The sequence below is a fragment of the Centruroides vittatus genome, unplaced genomic scaffold (assembly GCF_030686945.1).
Source record: "Centruroides vittatus isolate TY-2023 unplaced genomic scaffold, ASM3068694v2 contig_905, whole genome shotgun sequence".
Taxonomy (NCBI): Eukaryota; Metazoa; Arthropoda; class Arachnida; order Scorpiones; family Buthidae; genus Centruroides; species Centruroides vittatus.
The window spans coordinates 407,654-434,517 of record NW_027122595.1 but is presented as its reverse complement, the minus strand read 5'-3'; the positions used below and the strand labels follow the sequence as shown (position 1 = coordinate 434,517).

Sequence of the window (26,864 nt, the reverse complement as noted above, 5' to 3'; positions counted from 1 at the left end):
AAACACAACAGAAAATGTTTTTTTCTCCTACTTTTTTCATTATAAATATTCGTATTATATTTATATTCGTGAACTGAACAACAAAATCTACGGTATCCTTGTGTACACAAAATGTACAGTACTTAAATAGATTATCTCTAAAACAAACATTTATAAAATGCAAAAGAATTTATAATGTATTGTGCAACAAATAATTTTAAAAACTTTGTAAATAATATATACGAAAAAATGTGTATAAAGTATTATACGTAAAATAAAATATATATAAAGTAATTGTTAGTAAAAATTATCATATCCTACCATCAGATGGCTCTAGCAACTGGCTGGAAAATAAGCTCGTATTCTCGATGTTCTTTGTCGAACGTTAAAAGTCGCTCCTTTTTCAACGCTTATTTGGCATAGTTGCCAACGCTTTCCAATGAATTATGAGTAATTGGTGAGGCATTTGAATGGAAAATGGCGACCATGCACGTTACTGTTGATAACCAAACACAGCCCCAAGGTTACTAGATAACGTGGTTAGGAAGCAGAGTAGAATTATCTGCCTGCAACTACTTTTGCTCACGGAGTGCTGCGACTAAAATATAGACCGAAAATAGGCCAAATGTATACAAAACATATACTGTATACAACTAATATGTAACATGACTTCTAAATATAAATTAAGACCTCCCTGAATATAATTAAATTTTAAAAAGAGAACTTTTCAGCCTTTTTTCAAAACTGCAGGACGTGGCTTTCTGAATGACAAAGAGTCATATTTAATATAATGTAAACGTGCATCATTAGTTTTAATTTTTTAAATAAAAAATTATTTATAAGCATTAAAATTATTTATTTTTAAAGGTCTTCATTATTTTAAAAAATGCACTTCCCAAAGAATGACTTTTGCCCCTTTTTTTAAATAAAAATTCAGAAGCTTTTGCAAAATATATTTTTTCAACGAATTCATTAAAAATACAGTATTTTAAATTCTTATAAAATAATACAATTATATGTATCTTGCATGTCTGTACCGGAATGAGACTTACTGTACGCAGAGTCGGTAGATTAACTGGTCTTTCGACTAATAGTTCAAACTTAGCTAGAGCCAATATTTGCCGCTAGTTGGCGCCTCTGTTGGCAGAAGCGCGTTGTTCTTGCTATGTATATACTGAAGTCAGTGATTTCGACCTATAATAATTGATTTTTTTAGCTACATAAAAATGCCAACATACTTTGTGCCAAGATGCAAGGCAGGATATAAGTCATCGAACAAGAAGAGACATTTCTTCCGTGTTCCTAGCGATAAGATTGAGGAGTGGATGCGATGCATTCCACAAGAGGACAAGATGCTAACAAGTAAATGTTACGTTTGTGACGTACATTTTGCGAATAGATTTATTTTAAAAACCTACTCCCATGTTATAAATGGAGAGAAAGTAGTAATTCCACGAGATCGCTGGGCATTAACTTCAGATGCATATCCATCAAACTTTCCTAATTGTCCTAAGTACATTAGTAAGTCTGTACTTCAAAAACGATCAACGCGATGTCTCACAAGAAATGAAGAACCGTCTAGGAAGAGATCCCGAAAAGACAATACTAAAGGTAAATATTTATATGTTTTTATGTAATCTTAATCCTCAGTGAGTCATGTAACTTTTTGCCCTTGCCTGAGTCACAGTAGGTCTCTCGGACCCTGTGTTTTAATATAAATTTTTCGATTGGAAGCTTAAGACATCTAGTCTAAGTAAAATCAAATAAAAAAACGTTCTAACCGCATGTTGATCGGGCTGAAAAGTTAGAATATAAATTTTTTCAGTATTTTTAAGGAACATTCTATATTTAAAAAATGTTAACTAAAGATTGAGCTGGGTTTGTGAGAGCCACTGTGATTCACTGAGGGCTATCTCTCTGTGGCCCAACTTTCATTATAAATACTTTAAGATTAATTGTCTGATATTTTTTAAACAATCATTAGATTTGCATGATACACACTTCCAAGTAACAACTGTAGAAAAGGAAATAGAAGAACCCTCCACGTCTGAAGCAGCAATTCTGAGCTGTTATATGTCAATAAAATCGCTACTTTGCAGTCTGAATTGTTAAAAGTCAAAGAGGATTTGTATCGGTGCAGAAAGCAAAAGATGATCTATAGGAAGAAACTGAAAACTCTTCAAACAGAAAATCTCAAGCTTCATCAAGAAAATGCTGAACTTAAAATAAAACAGTTGTCAGCTGATAAACTTGATTCCTTACCACCGAGATAGAAACTTGTAATAGAGCACATACTGAAAGCATGCCATATAAAAAGCAAAAAGGGTATGAGATATGACATTAATTGATTACTTGACTGTTTGCTTTTAAAAATTAGGTTACCATCTGTCTATGAATTTTTGAGAGATAATGATTACTTGCCTTTACCTTGTCAGTCTACACTGCATCAATATATCAGAGGCATTAATGCCAAATTTAGATTTGATGAAGATTTTTTTGAAGACTATTTTAAAGTCAAAATTGGAGACTATTCTACAAACAGAATGCCAGGGAGTTTTAATTTTTGATGAAATTACAGTTCAAAAACATATAAAACTTTCAAAAGCTACTAGTAAAATGATTAGACTTGTTGATTGTGGTGACAGTTCTGTGTTGCCACAGAGCGAATTTACAGCAGGTGATCATGGCCTAGTGTTTATGTTCAGACCTCACTTTGCTAGTTGGGTACAATGTATTGGCACATTCTGTTCAAAAAGCTCTGTCCCAGGTTCTACTGTTGCAAAACTTATTTTGCAAGCAATTATTCATTTAGAACAGTGTGGTGAAATAGTCAATGCAATAGTTTGTGATGGTGCCAGCACAAACAAAGCAGCTTTAAAAGCTCTAGGAATTTGTGCAGACACAAATAATATACAATGCTCATTTACAAACCCTGCTGCAGATAAACAAGTACTGGCTATTATTGATGATACACATATTTTAAAATGTATGCGAAAAAATTTTTTGAAAAGTAGATACTTTCAGATAAAACTAAGAACATAAAGTGTTTTCACCTAATTTATAGGCCATTGCATTATTCTGCATTTTTACTTTTAGTTTCCTGAAGGGAGGGTAGAATTACAGCATTTTAAAGCAGTTGTTGATGAAGATTCCAAATTACCAAAGGGATTAAAGGCATGTCCCAAAGTGACAGAAATGCATGTTAATCCCAATAACTTCCAGAGAATGAGTGTATTGCTGGCAGCTCAAGTAACATTTTTTTTTTTACTTATATAATCTGATTTGATAAGAATACTTTTATTTATCTCATTTTTTATAGGTATTTAGCAGTGGCGTGCCGTGACATTTGATGATAGGAAAGCTGTGTTTCTGTAAGAAGCCGACTTCCAGGGGCAATCAGTTAATTGCGCGCCAGTAATGGTCTAGGGTCCATTCGTACATGGATGGTGGCTGTAGAGACAAAGACGACAAGTATCTGACAAAAACTGTTTGTTTTAACATAAAATAAACATATACTATGTACAAAATAGTTTGCTTTAGGACAATCAGCCGTTCGGATGTCCTGAGCGTCAATGTGGTTCTTCGATGGTCAATAGAAGGTGGCTCCGGGACAGTGGCGTTGACAAGTCTGTAAGATACAAGGAGACCTCGTCCGTTGGAGTTGGGGACACGGTCTAAGTCCGAAGTGGCACGGGTTACAGGTTGGCACAATAGACAAAAATTTATTTATTTATTTATTTATTTTTTTTTGCACATTGACACACGGCGTTTTGGTTATTTGGAACGTTAACCGAGTGCCAGGTGTCCTTGATTGTCTGAGAGATTATATCGATCTCCGTTCTTTCTTTTGTCCATTTTGATTGGTCGTTCTCCCTCAATCACACTTCCCGAGTAATTGGTCCCTCGTTACTAAACCTAAGGAGACTCTTACCTGAAGAGTGAGAAAAGTCAAAATCGAAGATGAATTCGATCTTCCACTGATCATAGGACGACTTCCTTCCGTGATTTATGGTTTTTGCCTGGCAGTTTGATATAAACAATGGATGTCCGACTACAAACGACTTTTACCTATGTTTTTTTAAACTAATAAATTTTTCTCTAAATTAACCGTTTTTTCGCGTCTTTCGTAACGGGTCAGACCTGTCCAGTACATCATGTCTCCATAAAAGTTTTAAACAAATACTGGAAATGACAAAAATAAACAATTTATGTATTTTAGTTCTAAAATACAAATAATACATACATAATACAAATTGATACGATACAAACAATAATAAAAAAACTTGTTTTTTTAATTTTTTATAAACTAACTATTCGGCGATTTTTTCCGCAAAGTCGTTAATTACTTTATCATAAAATTCGCTGGTCGTCGGCTCCATCAACGTATTTAAAAGCTCTTTTTCTATCGAAAGCAACGCTAGCGACGACAATTTTTCCTCGGACCGAGTGTTCCTGCCCAATGTATGAATTTGCTTCGTGGTCGAAAAACTGCGCTCAACAGACCCACTAGTAGATGGTACCATAAAAATTAATAGTATTAAATCATGTAATTCTTTTAGTATTGTTCGGATCGACATTAATTATAATATGTTTTATGTTTAAGAGTTACTTGTCAATATATAATAGTCCGGACACGAATATAAATATTGCGATTCACTATGTAATTTAGATAAATCAAAAAATTTCCCATAAAATTTACTTAATTTAAAGAATTAAAATACGCTTGGAAAAATTGTTAATAATTTTAATATTATGAGAAACATCTAAAAGTGATAAAAATTCTAAAGATTTTATGTCTGAAAATCTGTCAATATAATTATAATTTTCTTTTAATTATACTGTAATTAAATATAACTTTGCAAAAATACGTACATAAAAATAACATTGAATATTCTTTACTTTTTCAGTGGCGTGCCGTCAGTGGAAGCGGTGGAAGCGCCGCATCCACCTTCCAATGACCTTTTCTTGTATTTTCTAAAATATAAATTTTCATATTTGAACGTACATACAGTACTTTGAATTAATTAAAATTAATATTTTATTATAAATGCATTATGTATCTTATTAAAAAAATTCTATACTATATGTGAAAAAAACGATAAGATCGCTATTGTATATTCGAATATCAGTGGCGGAATGGAAGCGCTTCCGAGACAGCTTTCAAGGCGAGAATAACTGAATGGTGTAAAGCAGCCAGACGGCATTGGCACATGCGCTTTACACAGCACCAACCTCAGCCGGTTTAGCTGGTGGAAACTGCACACGTGTTACGCTTCCAACGATTCTATCTATCCCCTAGCCACTGGTAGAGAGCTATCTGACTAAGTGAATTGTTTAGGATTTAAAAAGTACAGTGGCGTGCCGTGACATTTGATGATAGGGAAGCTGTGTTTTTGTAATAAGCCGACTTCCAGGGGAAATCAGTTAATTGCGCGTCAGTGATGGTCTAGGGCAGGGACGGGCAACCTGCGGCCCGCGACGCATAAAATGTGAATAAATATATTAATTTCCCAGTTTAAGAAAGTATGCAGCAAAAATTCAAACGTTATTTTTACAACTTATGTTTGTGAATAGTTTTTCCCGCAATGAATTTAGTAAAAATTAAAACAAGAAACCGGCTAACAGACACATCGAAACTAATTTAAAACTAGCAGTGACGAATATTTAAGCAAATAATTTCAATATATTACGTTTACATCAGTTCCAGAAGCTAAATTACTATGCTAATTTATAATTACTGTAATACCTATGCTAATTTATAATTACTGTATATATGAATAAATAATTCTGATTTATCAACATTTTCTTTTTCTCTTTCTCTTGTATGCGGCCCGCATCAGTTCAAAAGTCTTAAAATGCGGCCCTTACATAGAAAAAGGTTGCCCATCCCTGGTCTAGGGGGTACATTCGTATTCATTTGTTCGATAAGCCAGTAAAAACTGTAGACTTCTCTAAATGTATTTTTAATATCACAATTACATTCTGAATCGCTAGCCACGATATAAGGGCTAAAATTAAAAATCTATATATATAAAAACGAATGTATGTCTGTCTGTGTGTGTGTCTGTTTTTTATGCATTACCACACTATTTATCCGATTGCCATGAAACTTTGGGAAGTTGTTTAATACACTCCCGCGAAGGTTTGTGGCATATGTGAAGACCACTATTTCCCCCCTTTCAAAAATATATTTATATATGGATTAAGGCTTTCATGTCCAACAGATGGCGCTAACTTCTGACAACCTAAGTTGGCTTTTCTGTGAGGCATTATGCTTTTCTGTTAGAATGAACTAAAGCAGATCATTTTCTATCTATCTATATAAATAAAATATAACGTTTGTTTGTTCCTACCGATTCCTTTTGAATTTTGACACAACGTTGCATTCGAATACGCAAGTGTTTGTATATAATATACACGTCTAAATTCCCCCTGGGGGAAGATGGACGGGATTAAGGCTTACCGTGAAGAACTCTGCTTCTATTTATACTATTTTGCATGCGGTTTTTTGCGTTTTTAATTGCGTTTTAATAGGTTACGTCAACAGAATATACACTAAAAAGGGATTTTTCGATATTCCCTAGCGGGGAAAGGGACAGGATTAAGGCTTACTGTGAAGAACTCTGCTTCTATTTATACTATTTTGCATGCGGTTTTTTGCGTTTTTAATTGCGTTTTAATAGGTTACGTCAACAGAATATACACTAAAAAGGGATTTTTCGATAATCCCTTGCGGGGGAGAGGGACAGGATTAAGGCTTACCATGAAAAACTCGACTTTTATTATACTATTTTAGATGCGTGTTTGATTGCGTTTTAATAGGGTGCGTCAAGAGAATGTACACTAAGAAGGGATTTTTTGAAATTCCTCCCACGAGGGAGGCGTTATACATTTATAATAGATACATTTTGAGCCACAGCAACGCGTGGCCGGGTCTGCTAGTATATTATAAAAACTTACTTGGTGAAATAAAATGTGCGGCGGATATACATACTTGGTACAATATATTGTCCAGTTGTATTAATATACTTTTAAAGAAAATTATAATTAAATGCAGCTTTGTAAAGAAACGTACATAAAATTAACATAAAATATTTTTTGAGAGTGACTAAAAAACTTTTTAGTCACTCTCAAAGAATATTTGAACTGGAACTTTTTAGTCACTCTCATTAAACTGGAAAAATTTCTGTCTTTATCATCTAATATTCCGAAGAAATCAGTCCCCACTGTACTCGGCTAGAGATTGGTTGGGTTAAGCTTTTGTTTAAGTAATATTCTGGCTCTTTCGGCAGGGTTTTATTTATGTCCCCAATTCTCTAATCTCTTAATTATTTAATTATTTCTTAAGTAGAAATAAGTCGAAACCAGTTACTTTGTACCTGAATATTTGTAGTCGTGGGAAAAAAGTGGAAAGACAAATTTTTATGACAACGGATACATAAATCGTAAATTTAAGGAAAATAAATTCTGAAGCTTTTTTGTACCTTGTGCGTCTCATTCATTAAATCTGGTTGTAAATGATGCTACCAAAGTAACAGTTAATTTTTCAACATTGTACAAGAATTGTACACATTTTTTTCTACATACTCTTATAGATGGGAAAAACGAAATCGTAATATTACTGGTTTAACATTGAAATCTGTAAGTAATATAAGATGGGAGAGCAGAATAAAAATATCAAATATTTTAATGGATTTTTTAAAACTTTTGTCAACTATACAGAACTATCATAAAAACATACTAGTAAATTCCTATCGGTTGGGTTAAGTTATAAATGTACTGTGGTCTGAAGACCACATGTTCTGTTGCGTAACCAGCTCGTAACCAGCCCCTTGGGTGGTTCACGTAGTAAAGGAGGAATGGGCCCTCATAGTGTAAAAGTTTCCCCTTTGATGTTGTAAAAGTTAATGAGAGAAGGAGAGATATGTGGTCTAAAGATCATGTGTTCTATTGCGTAACCAACTCCTTGAGTGGGCTACAGGGTTAAGAAGGAATATGCATTCTCGATGACAACCGAAAAACCCTGATCAAGGAGGAAAGGAGGTGGATCGCTCATGCTCAAGGGAAGAAGAAGGACTTTTTCGGAAGAAAGAAAGGGAGTAAGGACGTGTAGACGAGAGAGTCGCGAGATTGTTGTTTTTTTGTGTGTTGTTTCCTTTGTTTTTGTGTCTGTTATAGTGGAAGGACAGAGTAGTGATTGGAAGGACTAAAATAAACCTTAAGTTCCTTGCATTAGAGTCATGGAGTGTATGATTTATTTCTGTTTCTTTTTGTTTTGTTCCTGCACGGGGAATACTCTCAAGATACTTCCCCACAGTACTTATGATTCACATAATCGGACGAGGGCGGCTAACAGCCCAGAACCGGTCCGGAATAAAATCATTGGAAGCGTTATACGTGTGTAGCTTCCACCAGCTCAACCGTGTGAGGTTGGTGCTTTGTAAAGCGCATGCGCGAATGTGTATAATCTGGCTGCTTGGAAACTGACTCTGTCTCGACCATACAGCGCTTCCATTCCGCCGTTGATATTCGAATGTACAATAACAATCTTATCGTTTATTTCACATGTAGTATAGAAATGTGTAATAAGATACATAATGCAATTATAGTAAAATATTAATTTTAATTAATTCAAACTACGTTAAAATACGAAAATTTATATTTTAGAAAATACAAGGGAAGCGGCGCTTCCACTGCTTCCAATGACGGCACGCCACTGCTTGACAGCTCACTTTAATCAGGACCCATTAGAGGTAAAACTGACTTAGTGTAATGATTATGTAATCTTGTATTAAACTCTTAACTTATGTTTTCTTTTTAATTAGCATTTCTTTGGAATGATAAGACAAGGAAGGGGAAGCAATTCTCATCCCACGACAGTACAGTTCTTATACCTGTATAGACTGATGACTCTGTACAGTTTGGTTCGTTCTCCCAAACGAGCATCAGTTCAAACTGATCCTGGATCTTCCCTTATTACTTTAAAAAATCTTTTTCTGAGTCATAAAAAACCATTTAAGGAAGTTCAAGAACAATTGGAAGAACATTTACAAAATTTGCTTTGTAATCCAAGCCTGTCCTATGGAGATCCTAGTGATAATGAGTTATTAGATCATGATTATTGTGCACCAGAAACATTTAAGTTTATTCTACATTATTTAGGAGGTTACATCGTTTATCATCTACTGCCATCACTTGGTTGTGATGAATGCAAAAATATATTAACAGCGAAACCTGAAGATGCTGCACCAGAAAAGATATTTACATTCATCAAATCTCGAGGAGGTTTGTTATATCCAAGCTATGAGCTTTGCTAATTGATGTACTGGGCAGAAAGCAAAGTTTGTGAACAATTAACAAACCCAAACATGGATGTTTATTTTTCAATAATGATATATTAAATCAGTGTTCTGTTACATTGATGATAGGATGACACAATGCTGGTCACAAATCCTACTTGACCTCCAGATTTTTGCACTTTTTTGTTACCTGTCGATTGCATTTTTTCACGCGAACGATTAATCAACCATTTATTTCATCAGTTGAAAGTAAAAAGCATATAAAAATTTTTCACTTAAAGTAAATTTTAATAGCGCAAATAATAATAATAATAATAATAATAATAATAATAATAACTCTCCCGTGGTCACCACCTGGTCGTGGTGGGAGAGCCCAGTAATTTTACTGATCCATAGGGCAATGCAGGCTGGAGCACAAGCTCCTGGTAGGGACACCCATGCCAGTAAGGTCTATGGGGAGAAATGAAGCTAAGAGTGACCACACCCACATTCTGTGGAGATATTTATTACGGTAATAACTAGATCAAAGTGTGATACCGGCTCGGACGTCGCCCGGGTTAACAAGGTCCGCGTTCGTGGGTTAGGCAGAGGCTCACGTTCGAAAAATAGGCCACAGTCTCCCTTGGTTACCGGTGGCGAAAGCAGCACCGGCCCAAGCATGGCTACTGCAATGCCCTCAACAGATGTGAGAAACCAACCCAGCCTTGGTGTTTCTGTGGCAATGCATCCACAGACCACAAAGGCTGGAAAACCACGCCAACGGATGAAATGGACAGTAGAAATGAACGAGTTTATCATCCGTACTTACTACACAATCACAAAACTCGAAACAAACATGACAGCATACAGACAACAACTACACCATAGATTCACACAACAGTATCCTCATCTCACTGTCACCGAACAAAGGGTTGTCGATCAAAAAAGAACAATTATACACAACAACCTTATTCCACAAACAACACTTCAACTTATCTAACAACAGGTTGCTGATCAAATACATCAACAGACAGAAACATCTAACATTAATGAAGATCATGTAACCTGTCAGGATAATCCAGCAACATGCATTGATAATAACACACATACAACAATTACCACTAATGATACTACAGACATTTCCTCATCCATCACTGATAACATAGACATGGATTTAGTTAATACACTCTCACATATATTTCAGGAAACACTCACTAAATATACAGGCACAGACCCCACACAACGACCACGAATACCAAAAATCAACACGTCAAAGGAAGTAAGAAAAACACTAAATTACGTAAACACGCACTTACTACCACACTACATTCATTGAATTTCTACACTCGCAGACATTCATACATTAGTTTACGCTGGGGCAGTCACAGTAGTGACACACCATGGACTGAAAGTACAATCACAGACAAACACACAGAAAACAAAATTCTATCACAAGCCTGCCTGGCAGAGAAGAATAGAAATACAAATAAATGACATTAGACAGCAATTAGGCAGGCTGACACAATATGCTAAAAGCCCAACCCAAATTAAGGAAACAGCTTAAAAACATCTTCAAGAAAATAAAAACACACACAAAACATGAACATCACAACACACACATTACAGAATACATTGATACACTAAAACAAAAACTTGCTGCCAAAGCACGTAGACTCAAACGATACAAAACTTGTACACTACGAAAACAACAAAATAAATTATTTACAAACAATGAAAAACTCTTTTACAGACAAATTAATAACAAAGCAAACACTGATACACAGCACAGTGGCACACCAACAGAAGAAGAACTCACAACATATTGGTCTTCTCTTTGGTCCAGTGCTGTCACGCACAATGCTGATGCAGGCTGGATCGAGGAGGAGAACAGAAACTGTGGTGATTTCTTATAACCGCGAACGAATCAAAAACAGGGCGAGGCAAAGGCAACAAGAACATTTATTAACTCACATACATCCGACTTGGATCTTACACGAAAAGGACGCCTCCTATCGTGAACAATTGACAAACGGAAGTGTACATTGACCAGACAATAAACAAAAACTTAGCTTGTATATACGTAACTCGATCCCGAGTGGTTCTTTGACGGTCGGACACACAAAATAAGCGGATAGCGACTGACTAAAGCGCGGTTTACAATGACTAATATGATTAACCTTAACACTCCTCCTTAATCATATTACAGCGTAACTTTTCGAATATTACACGATTCAAAGGTTTTGTTAATATGTCAGCAAGCTGATCGACGCTTTTAATATGTTTCAGTTCAACGGTCGTGCCAATATGCTGCTGAATAAACTTTCTCTGAATCTCAATATGCTTTTTACCCTTGGTTATCTTTCCTTGGTGAGCGTTTTTAAGCATGTGAATTGCCGACTGATTGTCGACAAATAACGGGGTGGGTTTATCATTCTTTAATAATCTCAGTTCAATTCCTATTCTTCGTACCCAGCAGATATCGTCGATAGATGAAACTGCTGCACGGTACTCGGCCTCAGCTGTTGAGTTCGCCACGAGACGCTGCTTTCTTGAATACCATACAATTGGACCTCCTCTCATGATAAGAACTCCACTCGTGGAATGTAGACTATTGGCGTCTCCTCCGTAATCCGCATCTGTATATGCTATCAATTTCGGATCTCGGTTAAAAAATATTCCAAAATGTGTAGTTCCTCTTAAATACTGAAAAATTCTTTTAATCATCTTCCAGTGACTTTTCATGGGTCGATTACTGAATCTGCTCAGATAATTGACGGCGTAGCTTATATCTGGGCGGGAAATTGTTGCTAAATAAAGTAAGCTTCCGACGGCTTCGAGGTAACGATTTTGTTTTTCTAGTGTCTGGTCATTGACAAGATTTTCAGAATTCGTTTTCATTCCTGGCTCTATCGGTGTATTCACGGCGTTCACTTGATCATACCCAAATCGTTTTAATATTCGTTCTGTGTAATCAGGTTGACTCACAAAAATTCCCTCAGACGACACTTTGATCTTCATACCTAAGTATGTCATGTGTGATTGTAAAGTCCTTTTATAAGTAATTTCAAACTTGTCATTCAGTAACTTCAGAATCTTGAAAATGTCCTTCTCATTTTGGGCGGCAATGAACCCGTCGTCTACAACTAATATTATTATCACACTTCTGTCGTTGTTATAATAAACGCACGGATCGTCGTCGGTATTAGCGAATCCTATCGTGAGAAAAAAGTCAGAGATTTCGTCGTTCCAATCTTTGGCGGCTTGCTTTAAACCGTACAGACTCTTTTCAAGCTTGCAAACTTTTTCTGTCCCATCAGAGAATCCTTCCGGCTGGTTCATATATATCTCTTCTTTGAGATTGGCATGTAGGTAAGCTGTCTTGACATCAAAAACTGTTACTTTCATTTTACTGGATGCTGCGTGACTGAGCACGAGTCTGATAGATGCATGTCTGGCTACGGGACTGAAGGTGTCTGAATAATCGATGCCTTGTCTTTGTTCGAATCCTCTCACAACAAGTCTGGCTTTCATCCTGCCGTCCTGCTTACGACGTAACACCCATCTGCATGTAAGAGGTTTTGCATATTTTGGAGGTTCCACCAAGCTCCAAGTCTTCAGTTTGATCAGGCTGTCGTACTCGTTCTGCATAGCCTTATACCATTCTCTGTCCTTCAAAGCCTCCTTAACTGAAATATCCTCGGTTTCTCCTATCATGGCATAGTTGTGAATGAGTCCCATCTCATAATCGTTGAATCTGGTTGGAGCCTTTAGTTTTCGGCGATCTCGTAAACTTCGTTGAGTTTCCTCTGGCGGTTGTGGTCTTTCATCGGTTTCTTCTAGAGTGATGTATCGTGAATGATTCTGTGAACATCTATCATCCGAATCCTCCACGGTTTCGTCCTCAGTTTCAGGCTCTTCTATCTTCTCTCCTGTTCCTTTTTCTTTCATGCAGGTCTCGACTTCGGCAGTGCTTCCTTTAGTTTCAGACTTTTCATTGAAAATCACATTGTCAGAGCAGACGACCTCCTTTTCATCTGGTAAGTAGATTCTATAACAGGGTGAATCGAGATCATATCCGACGAAGATTCCTTTCATAGACTTTCTCTCCATCTTTCTCCTTTTATGATCTTCAATCAACACATAACATTCACAGCCAAAGCTTTTTAATTTTGAGATGTTTACCATACGTCCAAACCAAAGTTCGGCAGGACTTTTGTCATCTACAGAGCTCTTTCCTGTTTGATTAATGGTGAATACAGCGTAGTTAATAGCTTCAGCCCAAAGATTCTCGCTTAAATTTCTGGCATGTAAAACAGATCGAGCTGACTCTACTATGGTGCGCATCTCCCTTTCTATTCGTCCATTCTGCTGCGGTGTATATGTGTTTGTTCTGGTATGTAAAACTCCAAGCTCCTCCAATAACTCTCTGGTAGTCGAATTTTTGATTTCTGTCCCGTTGTCAGACCTTAGGCTTTTCACTTTTCTTCCAAATTGATTTTCAACTAGTTTCATGTATTTATCCAATGCTGCAGGGGCTTCGTCCTTGGTTCGTAAAAAATAAACAGTTCTAAAATGAGAAAAGTCGTCCTTGAATAAGAGAAAATATCTTGCCTTTCCCAGAGATAAGGTATCCATTTCACCTAAGTCAACATGTATCAGATCCAATACTTCCTTCGCTACCTTGTTATTTCTTGGGTGAGAGATATGATGTTGTTTGCCGTAGACACAGCCAATACAAACGTTGTTGTCCCAGTCATCAATATATCTTATATTGTTTCTGTCCAAAATACTCTTGCAGTACTTCACATTCTGATGTGCCAGTCTTTCGTGCCAGACTTTGATTGAGTTGGCCACCATACACATTCCTGTGACCTCTCTGCGGAACATCATTTGATATAATCCTTCGAGTCGTTGTGCTACTGCTATTTGCTCCTTTCCATCGGCCGTTTCGATAACTGATGTGTTGGCATTGGCAGTCTGAATAAACCCTTTATCCAACATTTGGGTAACCGAAAATAGATTGAATGATATATTAGGAACATATAAAACGTCTTTCACGGTTGCTGGATACCATTCCCTTCCATTAAAGGCCTCGAGTTCGACGTCACCTACTCCGATTCCATTGATTTCTGTGTTGTTCCCGAGTATCACTTTCGTATGCTCCTCCAGTGCTTTGTAATTTGTCAGCCATTCCTTCCTGAAGGTCATGTGCTGTGTGGCAGCACTATCTTGATACCAAATATCCTGTCGGTTTCGTCTTGAGTTCTTGTCATTTATTTTCGTAGACGTCAATCCTACAGTGACAAGAGCTCGTCGTTGTCCTTTGGTCTTATCTCCTTTGTCTGATTCGTCTGACTTCTCATTTTTACATTCCCTTGCAAAATGGCCCTTTTGATTGCAGTTGTTACAATTGTAGGTTTTCCTGCAGTATTCAAGATATTTCTGACACGGCTTATTCTTGCAATATTTCTTTATATGTCCCTTTTGTCCACATCTAAAACATTCGACTCCTGAATTTTTCTGCTGACTTCTGTCCTTGTTACCTTGCGTTTTCTGTTTTGAAATGAGGGCATTCTGTGCGATTGGTTCCTTCTTGTCGTCTTCCTTCAGTCTGTCTTCTTCCAGTCGAAGTCGCTCAATTAAAGTGTCGATGTTCTTGTCCGTTGGATTAGCGTTATCCCATGACGTCCTGAAGTGATGTAGTTTCGGCGGCAGTATTCCGAGCATTCTTGTTATAATCCAGCTTTCCTTAATTGTTTCTCCTTCAGCTTTTAAGTCTTCTGCATATTGTTGAACTGATAAGCAATTCTCCACTACAGACTTACTTGAATCATACTTATAATTAAAAAAATTTCTCTGTAGTCCTTCAATTGTGAGATCGGACCTTTTACCATACAAAGTTTCTAATTTGTGTATCATACTATACGCAGAGGTGCAATTTGCAATTTTCTTTGCGATATTACTGCTCACATTTAAACCTATACAAGTTTGAGCGTCTAAATCCTTTTTAATCCACGCTGCGACATCTGCCGCATTATTCGCATCTTCAGGTTTAAGAATGATTCCGTTCGCAACGTCGTACAAGTCCTTCGATCTCAACGTAAGATTTAGCTTAAACTTCCATGAGATATAATTAATATTTCCCTGCGAGTCTTCTGACAAAGTTTCCATTTGAGATTTCACGATATCCATATTGACAGAGAGCACTGACGAGGTTGACCGACGAATGAAGCTCGTCAAAGATGGCGATTGCGGACGATGAACGAAGATGTGGCTGACACGTGTCTCGACGCAACTTGCGGTTCTCAATTTATGCAATTTCCTTTCTTTCAGACAAATTCGACTGTTGAGATTCGTTCACGGGACCTGGGCCCATAACCTGTGGTGATTTCCTATAACCGCGAACGAATCAAAAACAGGGCGAGGCAAAGGCAACAAGAACATTTATTAACTCACATACATCCGACTTGGATCTTACACGAAAAGGACGCCTCCTATCGTGAACAATTGACAAACGGAAGTGTACATTGACCAGACAATAAACAAAAACTTAGCTTGTATATACGTAACTCGATCCCGAGTGGTTCTTTGACGGTCGGACACACAAAATAAGCGGATAGCGACTGACTAAAGCGCGGTTTACAATGACTAATATGATTAACCTTAACAGAAACTTACACAACATACCAACTATGCCCTGTGCTGAAATAAACATACATGATTTCCAATACACTGTTAACAGAGCACACAACTGGAAGACACCTGGTGTAGACAACATTCACAATTTCTGGTACAAAAAGTTTACATCACTGCACCAGGAACTAGCCAAACACCTAACACACATCATCATCAATCCACTAGACATGACAAATTTTCTTACTCAGGGCATCACCTACATGAAACCTAAAAACAACAATACCACAGATCCCACACAATAGAGACCAATTACATGTCTTCCAACAATCTACAAATTATTGACATCCTGTATCGCAAACAAAATATACAAACATATTGAAGAACACGACATTCTAACGGAACAACAAAAAGGTTGCCGTAGAAACCACAGGGGATGCAAAGAACAGTTACTCATAGATTCAGCCATTCTACGGCAAGCACACAAACAACACAGAAACATACACATGGCATATATCGACTACAGAAAAGCATTCGACAGTGTTCCACACAGTTGGCTGCTACATATTCTACACATGTACAAAATACATCCATCACTCATTGCATTCTTCCAAAACACTATGCAGCACTGGAGAACAACACTACATCTCAGGGTTCATAACACTTCCATACAAACAAAGCAAATTTTTATTAGGCGAGGAATTTTTCAAGGAGATTCCTTGAGTCCTCTCTGGTTCTGCTTATCCCTGAATTCCATTATCCAACATGTTAAACAACACGCAATATGGTTACAATATCAGACATGAAAAAACAACACAGTTTACACTGTCACATCTCATGTACATGGATGACATAAAACTTTATGCATCCACACAAAAACAACTTCATCAACTCCTACAAATCACACATTCATACACCAAGGACATACAAATGGAATTTGGCCTAGATAAATGCAAAACACTTCACATAGAAAAAGGAATCCTGAAGAAAGAAGATTTTGCACTTGGAAATGGAGATGTTATTGAATCCATGGAAGAGGGTGAGTTCTACAAGTATTTAGTATTCCTACAGGCCAAACTAACAGAACATACGCAAATAAAGCGAAGATTAATTAAAGAATACCAAAGTAGGTTAAATGCTATTCTCAGAACACAGTTAAATGCAAAACACACAGTTAAAGCAATAAACACACATGTCATCCCAGTACTCACATATTCTTTTGGAGTTATACATTGGACTCACACAGATCTTGAGCAACTTCAAAGGAAAACAAGAACAACACTTACTAAGCATAAACAACATCATCCTAAATCCGCCACAGAAAGATTAACCCTTCCACGTAAAGATGGCGGACGTGGCCTGATTGACATAGTTAACCTTCACTACAAACAAATACGGTCACTGCGAGAGTTTTTCTACAAAAACAAGAAATATCACAATTACATAAAGCAGTAACTCTAGCAGACTCAAATAACACACCATTAAAATTACACTCACATCATATGGACACAACACAACATATAAAAAGCATAGAAACCATTAAGCAATCGTGGGCTCGAAAGGCACTCCATGGCAGGCATCCTTATGATCTGGCCCAGGATTTTGTTGACAAAACTGCGTCAAACAGCTGGTTAGCTCGGGGATGCCTCTTTGGGGAGACAGAAGGATTCATGATTGCCATACAGGATCAGGTCATAAATACTAAAAACTACAGAAAACACATACTCAAAGATGCAACACTCACAAATGACACATGCAGAAAATGTCATGTCGTGCCAGAAACTATACAACACATCACTTCTGGTTGCAAGCTCTTGGCACAGACAGATTATTTACACAGACATAATCAAGTAGCAAATATAATACACCAAGAGCTTGCAAAGAAACACAAATTAGTAGACATCCACGAACCATATTACAAATACATTCCACAGACAGTATTAGAAAACAACACGCACAAAATGTACTACGACAGAGCCATAATCACAGATAAAACAATTTACCACAACAGACCAGACATCACACTCATTGACAAATACAATAAAATCACATACATTATAGACATATCCATTCCAAACACTCACAATATACAAAACACATGCACTGAAAAATTTAGCAAGTACACAGAACTCGCCCAGGAAATAGGGCATCTGTGGAGGATGGATAGGGTGCTTATTGTACCTGTTGTTCTCTCCTCTACAGGTGTTATACCACACACACTACACAAAAGCCTGGGCACATTAGAATTGAATAGAAACACATACATCACACTACAGAAGGCCACTATATTGAATACATGTCATATTGTGAGAAAATTTTTGAATACAGACACACACACTGATACACTTCTTTAATTTCTGTTTTGGTTACTATGCCTTGACTTTGGTCCGGCATAGTACACAGCCACCGGTGTTAACCGAGTATATCTCACCTAACCCAACTTAATAATAATTTTATTATTATGTATAATATAATTTGTTTGTATTTATAATACGTTTTTAACGTATAATAAATTGACATAATAGCACAATTTAATAATTGTACTATTATGTCAGTTTTGTTCCTTGTCATTTATTTAACTAAATATCAATCTTTATTAAATAAACATTTCTCAGCGATGGAAGGTGTTTAATGTTTTATTAAGTGTCATTTATTTATCCATAAACCTGATTTTAGGTTTAAATAAAAGCTTTTTCATTCTTATAATAAAATTCATATAAAAAATTATGAAATCGAACTCGAAGATTATATATCTTTCAATAAAAAAAAAAACATTCGACCTCACTGCGATGCGATCTAGCTCTCTTGTAGTGATTGCAGTGCCTCTGGTGGTAACATTTGTCTCTAGTTGATTTTAGCAAGTAGCAAAGACAGGTAGTCGAAATTACTTCATCCTAACGGCTCATCGGCCATTGACCTGACCTTCTGCTCCCCGGACTTATTGGGCTCCGCCTCGTGGCGCCCTTGCGCTGATACATTAACTAGCGACCACGCCCCGATTTCTATCACTCTATCCCTCCCGGGCACCCCTAGCCCGACAACTGCCCCACGTCTTCATCGTACCACAAATTGGAATTAATACTCCAATAATCTTGATCAGCTTTGGACCTGCAGGGATTCACATCCCACCTCTTACTACTCCTTCGTCGATAACATCCACGAAACTATTAACGCTAACACGACAATTCGCTCTATTCCTTCCTCGGGTACACCGCCGTGGTGGACCCCCGAATGCAGCCGCATAAGAGCGCAAAAACGTCGTGCGTTCCGTCTTGCCTGTAGGCGTGCATCGTACTCCTGGTGGGACAAATATAAACAATTACAGGCGAAACTCCGTCAGAAGACCCGCCAGGCTCGCCGGGAGTGGTGGGGTCGTCTGTGTGCCTCTCCCCCTCCAGTCTACGCTCTACCGCATCTTCCGCCGGCTGAGGTCACCTCCGATGATCACGGACACCCAACATATAATCCAAACGACGGACACTCTCCTCAGTCCTATACAGCAGACAGAAGCCTTTGCATCCTTCTTTGGGCGTGCTCGTCCAAGAGGCACTTTCGCCCCTCTCAACGAACCCCGGTCAGGGTCTCCTATGAGCAACGATTCCCCCTTCCACTTTCTCGAACTCCACCGTACTTTGCGCCTGCTTCGAAACACAACTCCGGGCCCTGACGGCGTGAATGCTCAAGCTCTACAGACCCTCCCTAATGCGGGCCTCTCGGTCCTCCTTGATTTCCTGAATAACCTCTGGGCCACAGGGTCCTGCCCCCCGGACTGGTTAATCTCCACAATTGTCCCGATCATTAAACCGGATCGTCCAGCGACGATATGCGCCTCGTATAGGCCTATCTCTCTTACATCACACGTCGCTAAATTATTCGATCCTGTACCGCATTCATAATTTGGCCTCTCACTCTAACATCTTTCACCACCATCATTTTGGCTTTCTCCCCTACCGAGGAGTAGAAGAGGCCCTAATCACATTACATCATCATATTGCCGTGGCTCGGGCTAAAAGGCACTGGGTTTATCTGGTTGCACTCGATTTAGAAGGAGCATACGACTCCGTGTGTCAAGAGGGGCTCTTGGCAAAATTGGAGAATTTAGATATGGGAGGGAGACTCTTGTCCTGGCTTAAATCGTTCCTTTTACATCGTTCCTTTCGAGTCCGCTGGCGTGGCACGCTGTCCTCTCCCCACGCCTATATTCTAGTGTCCCGCAGGGAAGCGTCCTTCCCCCCGTCTTGTTCACATTCTTCATGGCGGACCTCTGGACAGTCCTCCCCCCCAACGTCACAGCTGTTCTGTACGCGGACGACCTTTACATCCTGACTTCTAGCACTAGGCCCTCTCAAGCTGCCCGCAACGCTCAAATAGCCCTTGACCACCTCGAACACTGGGCAGACTCATGGAGTTTATCTTTTTCAGCCGCTAAAAGTGCCACTGTCGATTTTTCTCCTAAACAGCATCGTCCACCACTAACTTTATCCCTTCGCTCGGGAACCATTTCCCAGCGTCCTTCTCAACGTATCCTCGGTGTTCACTTTTCACATTCTTTCACTTGACACGCTCACGAAACTTTCTTGAGAACGAAAGTGACAGGTGCTGGTTCCTTCCTTAAATTCTTCGCCACTCGCCGTAACGGTGCCAGGAGGGCCGACCTTCTCTGCTTAGTCTATACCGTCTTGAGTCCGATGGTGGAATTCGGAGCCCCTCTTTTGAATGGGGCTCCCCCAACTACTATCCGCCGCATCGAAAAACCCATTCACGAAGCTCTTCGCACTGCCTTGGGGGTGCCCAAGTCTACACCGCTTCTTTCATTACACGCTGAGTCCGGCTATATTCCACTCTAGTCCAGACTGCGCCAGAGGGCCATATCGCACGCCATCACTCACCTCTCGAGAAGCCATTATAGCCCTCTACACATGATCTTTCACACTGCCTCTAGTCTAGACTATTACCGCTGGCGCCCTTTCCAGAGCCCTTATGCTTCCAGAGTTCTCTCCCAGATCCATCAGGAGGGCCTTCCTATCTCTCACCTCTACCGTCAGAGGCATGTACCCCCTAGCTCTGTAAGCGTCGCTACTCACACGTCTAGACGACTTCCCGAACTCTTCCAGCGAACCTCCGGCAGTCCTGAGTGCTCGGTTCGCCGAATTACAAGCAACCACCTGGCGGGATTGGTCTCTCATTGGAGCTGATGCCTCAAAATCCTACTTACGGACGGCGTTCGGCGTGGTTGTTCCGGCCCACACCGTCAAGGAAACATGGTCACTCCACTCCAACTGCAGCGTCTTTGGCGCGGAAGCGCTTGGTATTCAACGGGCTGTCCACATCAGCGCCCGTCTTAACAGCTCGACGGCCATCCTTTCGGACGGTAAATCCGTTCTCCAGGCTGTCGCCAATGTCAGTTTTTCTTCCCCGGCGGTCATTATTGACCTTGCTGCCACAATCAGTGCACATCCCACACTCCTTGAAATCGGTAGGACTCCGGGTCACGTCGGTATCCATATTAACAAAGCCGCTGGCCAGGCAGCGAGCAACAACACTCCCACCGGCTCTTGGTGGAGGCCTCTCATGGCACGTGACCTCATCCGTAATTTGTGGGAATCGATAATTTGTACTTACACTGACACCTGGTCCACTATTCTCCGGAGTAAAGGTCGCGACCATCTCCGTCCTTTCTCCCCTTGAATCTATCATCACGCATTGTCACGTCACACCGAAACCCTATTGGCCCGTCTTCGCACTGATACAGCCCCGTTGAACGGGTTTCTTTACTCTCGACGCCTGCGCGTCTAGCCTGATTGTCCGCGCTGTGGCTTGTCTGAAACTTCTCACTATTGGCTAGTTTGCCCGCAGTACGAGGGAGCCCGCCAAGAAGTGGGTCGTTCCTTGACCTTGGACCTGTTCATCCAGGGCCGGATTATCGAATAGGCAAAGTAGACAAATGTCTAGGGCCCGTAATTCGGAGGGGCCCGGCTTCAGTGCAGAAGATTTCTCTGTTTCAAAACGAGTTAAAAATTATGTAAGAAATTCGATAGGACAGAAAAGGCTGTATTTAACAATTCCTACTTAGCTCCGCTCGACTAGCTACTACCTAAAAAAAAAGGCCAACAGCCACCCGTGCGCCAGAAGTAATGTACAGTACGCCACGGGATCTCTCGCACCATCTAAAAATATTCCTAGGGCCGCCTCTCGTGATAGTACTGATGTATGGTTATGATTTATTTTCTAAATCTAAACTTATACGTCGCGACATCGCATATTCGAAATAGCGTTCAAGTTTCCCGAGTGCGAAGATATTACAATTCAATAGTGTTTATAAAAGAGTTAAAAAGGGTGACACTACGATATCCGCACCGGGTGTCACCCATGTTAGCTACGCTAATGTCACATTATATAAGATTTGTTTAGAAGCAACTTATTTAAATGGAGCCCCAATTTAAATTTTGTCTAGGGCCCGCTAGAAGCTTAATCCGGCGCTGTGTCCATCGTTCGCAACTTAACTACCATATACTAGCCACGAGCCGACCTTCCTTCCCGTCAACACATGGAGGCCTTGGAACGTTTTGTGTACCGATCCAACCGTTTCCCCTAATAACTAAGCGGTGCGCCTCGGAGAAAAAGCCAATAGGCTAGAGTCTCCATATTAACAAAAAAGAAGAAGAAGAAGGTAGTCGAAAGACCGGTTAATCTACTGACTCTGCTGTACGTCTACCGCCATAAAAGATGCGGGCTCAAATCTGATCCAGACTCAAATCTGATTAGACTCATTATTCATTATTTTTCAAGATTGACTGTCATAGATGATCTTTACTTCACATGATAAATAAGTAGATTAATGAAGCAACAATAATAAATTGTCTGTATTTATCTATTACATAAATAAACTTAAAAAAGAAAAAAAAATGTTATAAGTACTGAGTACAAAATATAACAAAATTAATCTTATTTATTAATTTTTAAATATTTTATTAAAAGTTTTTAAAGCTAATATTTGAAAATCTCTTTTTTAATAACTCTTTCTATTCTGTAGGCGCCAAGAGAGCCTCTTTTAGCAATCCCATTATAGATTCGGACAGGCCCACAATGGGGTGCCCGAGTGGTGAGGGACAGGGCCAGATATATTCAGACAGACCACCCCACCGAAAAATTCCTGGGAATTATTCGACTCGCTCGGATTCGATTCCAGGTCCTCAGAGCGGTAGACTGCCACTTTGACCGCTTGGCCGTCGAATCTGAAACAATCAATGTAAATAATTGTATTCCCTACACCTGTGTTGTATAATTTGATACAATATTGTGTAAAATGATAATGCATAGAAAATAATACGATACAATATTGAATAATTACATTTTTTTTTTTTTTTTTTTTTTCCAAATGTAAAATTAAAAATCTCAACGGAAAGGATTTCGTCGACAGATGGCGTAAAGACATTAACTATATTAAAGACGAACTATACGATAAAGGTAAAAATAGATTTGGACACATTTAGAAAAAACTTAACGCGATTATTATGTATTTATATATATTATATATTAAAATATATTCAGTTATTTTACTTTTTACTTTTTATACGATTACTATAACGCGAATACTGTTAGAAGTGACCCAATTCCTGATTTTATTTTAAAACCTTAATTTTCACTGAAATTGAGCATATTACTTAATTATATATACACATAGAAGTTAAATTATATAAGGTTTTGCTCCTCAATATTATATAAATAACAAAACGCTCTTATTTCAATTGTTGTATAAGGTGCTTGAGAATATAAGACACACAACTTTGGAGAATTAATTTTGGTATTAAAAGAGTTTATTTTGTAATATTCATACAATAATATAATACAGCATGATGATAAAGCATTATCGTATAACTTTATTCATATTATCTGCTTATGTGGAAAATTATCATAAAAAAATATTAAATTTATTGTATTCTTATGAAATTTGTGTGTATGATGATTGTTTTCCCCCCTCGGTTTTTCTCCACTCAATAAATGTTTCAGAAGTAACTCATTTTTTTATATGCACATGTATAAAAGTAATTATGAATAATATATTGTGGGTTTGCAATGGAAATTAGTGAATTAGTCTAGAATATACCATATAATGCAATACTGTATATTATATATTGTATATGGTAGTTAAGTACAGCACAAAAACAAAACAAAAGAACATAGAAAAGAACAGCAAAAGGTTAGTCTAATGTCCAGTGCTCTATCCATTCCAAAGCTTCATTATTACACTGGTGGATGCTTATCAGATTTACACCAAAAGGATCATTGAGGGCAGTCTTGAACTATATGTTTAATAGTTTGAATTTGACCTACAGTCAGACCTCCTGGTTTCAACTTGCCATGATATATCTGGTCCACCGTCAATAGAATCCGGACCTCAGTTGGCAGATGCAACTATCTTCTCAACAAATTGAATATGTCCAGAAATGTATGCTGTGACTGTGGTCGAATTCAAACTATTAAACTGTATATTTATACTTTTGATTAACTGTAGGATTAAAAGGTATTATTTTATATGATGTACTGGGAAAAATTACAAAAATATGGCTTGCAAATATTTAGATTTTAGAAAGGCATGCTTGGTTATTATCTGTATGTATTTGAAAAATTAATGTAAAAAAATGTTAATATAAAACTATTTTTTGCACTTTTTTATCCCTGATCATATTTCATTATTTGGGTTATGCATGAATCTGTTACATCATATTTTGTTATTTGGATTATGCTGAACTCTGTTATGTAGCTTCTATTATGGATGGATTTATATAATTATGATCATCATCATGTGAGAGTATAGATCAGTGGTTATCAAAGTGGGTGCCGCAAGTACGCCACAAGGGTGCCGCGAAATTTTTAAATAATTAAATTAAAATTACTTAAAATAATGGAATTAAAGTATTAAATTAAATAAATAATTGAAACAATTATAAAACATGAATATTGGTTTTTTCTACTAATCTTGTTACATCGCCACTTGTCTCAGTGACTCGGTAATTGGCAATATGTAAATACTATAAAAAAAACAAACTAGTTACTAGTTGTCTGTTCTTCTGTTTCTGCAGTGAGTAGAAGTGCAATATAAATGCGTTGAATGCAGTAAGTAGTAGTTTTTATTATTATTATATGTTCAGACAATAACGAGAAAACATCATATACAAATATTTTTCTTCTTTACAGCAAGAACAAATAAATTATTAACTTTTAATTAAATTTTATAATAAAATATTGAAGTTAATTATGTTGTTTAATATCATGAATAACTTTTTCATTAAAAAAAGAAAATGTGAAGATTCTAATGATCAAGAAGTGGTTACTGGTAGCAAAGCTAAGGAATCAATTAGCACTAGTAAATCATCAAAAATTTAGAGCTCATTTTATCACCAGATATCTTTATAATAATAACTTTTGTTTTGAATGTTTTTTGTGTTATTTGGAAATAAACTTACTTTAAAAAACTTTTATTTTTTTCCAAAGATTTTTCATCTTCATATGTTTACTAGCCGTAAAAAAGCAAAAAAAAAAAAAATAATAATAATAATAGGGGTGCCGTGAATTTTATTTAATAATTTCAGTGTGCCACCAGACAAAAAAGTTTGAGAAACACTGGTATAGATCATGGATGGCAAATCTTTTTGAGTATGCTTGCTATATTACAAGCATGCTTATCTTTAAAAATGTTTGTGCACTAGACTTCAATTAACCTTATTCAAAGAAATTAAATGAATATGCTTTAATTAGAATAAATGTAAAGAAGCTGATGGAAAAAGGATGATTAGAAAAAAAGTGATGAACTGAAATCGCATGTTATGTAATGTTCCAAATGATTTATTCTGATGTGCCACAGATTTGCCACCTGTGGTCTAGATATTTTAGGTGAAAGCAATATTAGTTGAACAGTATTGTGTATTAGAAGACTAGTTTATCTAAAATATATGATTATATTGATCAATGATCAGAAAAGAGTGGAAAAAATATTTAAAAGCTTATAAATTTGTAATTTAAATGGTTAAAAGTATATGTTGTCTAGTTCAAGATAAAAATATTTACAATTTAAAAATTTTCAAAGTATATTTAAATATATTTATTGTCCTAGCCATTTTATTAACATTACAGTTATTTAACATTAATTTATTAAATAATCCATATACAGTATTTATTCATAAAATAGTAAGAAGTTTGAAGAAATTTGAAAATCTTGAGAATTTAAAGATATATAGTGGAAGATATCTGATTAAAAATATTTTTATGTTCAAAAGAAAGTATGGAAATATTGCAAAAATAAGTTTACTCAGTTCCATAACAATTTTTAATAAATATTGAAAAATAAAAATTATTTGTCAATATTCATATTATTATTATGTTGGGTTAAGTGAGATATACTCGGTTAACACCGGTGGCTGTGTACTATGCCGGACCAGAGTCAAGGCATAGTAACCAAAACAGAAATTAAAGAAGTGTATCAGTGTGTGTGTCTGTATTCAGGAATTTTCTCACAATATGACATGTATTCAATATAGTGGCTTTCTGCAGTGTGATGTATGTGTTTCTATTCAATTCCAATGTGCCCAGGCTTTTGTGTAGTATGTGTGGTATGACACCTGTAGAGGAGAGAACAACAGGTACAATAAGCACCCTATCCATCCTCCACAGATGCCTTATTTCCTGGGCGAGTTCTGTGTACTTGCTAATTTTTTCAGTGCATGCGTTTTGTATATTGTGAGTGTTTGGAATGGATATGTCTATAATGTATGTGATTTTATTGTGTTTGTCAATGAGTGTGATGTCTGGTCTGTTGTGGTAAATTGTTTTATCTGTGATTATGGCTCTGTCGTAGTACATTTTGTGCGTGTTGTTTTCCAATACTGTCTGTGGAATGTATTTGTAGTATGGTTCGTGGATGTCTACTAATTTGTGTTTCTTTGCAAGCTCTTGGTGTATTATATTTGCTACTTG

The 26,864-nt window shown here is 37.4% G+C and overlaps 1 protein-coding gene across 1 annotated transcript in view; it reads left to right on the top strand.

Moving 5' to 3' along the window:
* The window catches only part of LOC136984167 (PAT complex subunit CCDC47), a 212,828-nt gene that overhangs the window by 149,642 nt on the left and 36,322 nt on the right, over positions 1–26,864 (top strand). Inside the window, exon 2 of the mRNA XM_067281101.1 lies at positions 23,337–23,357. The gene's annotated coding sequence lies outside the window, so the exon portion shown is untranslated. The remainder of the gene's footprint in view (positions 1–23,336; positions 23,358–26,864) is intronic.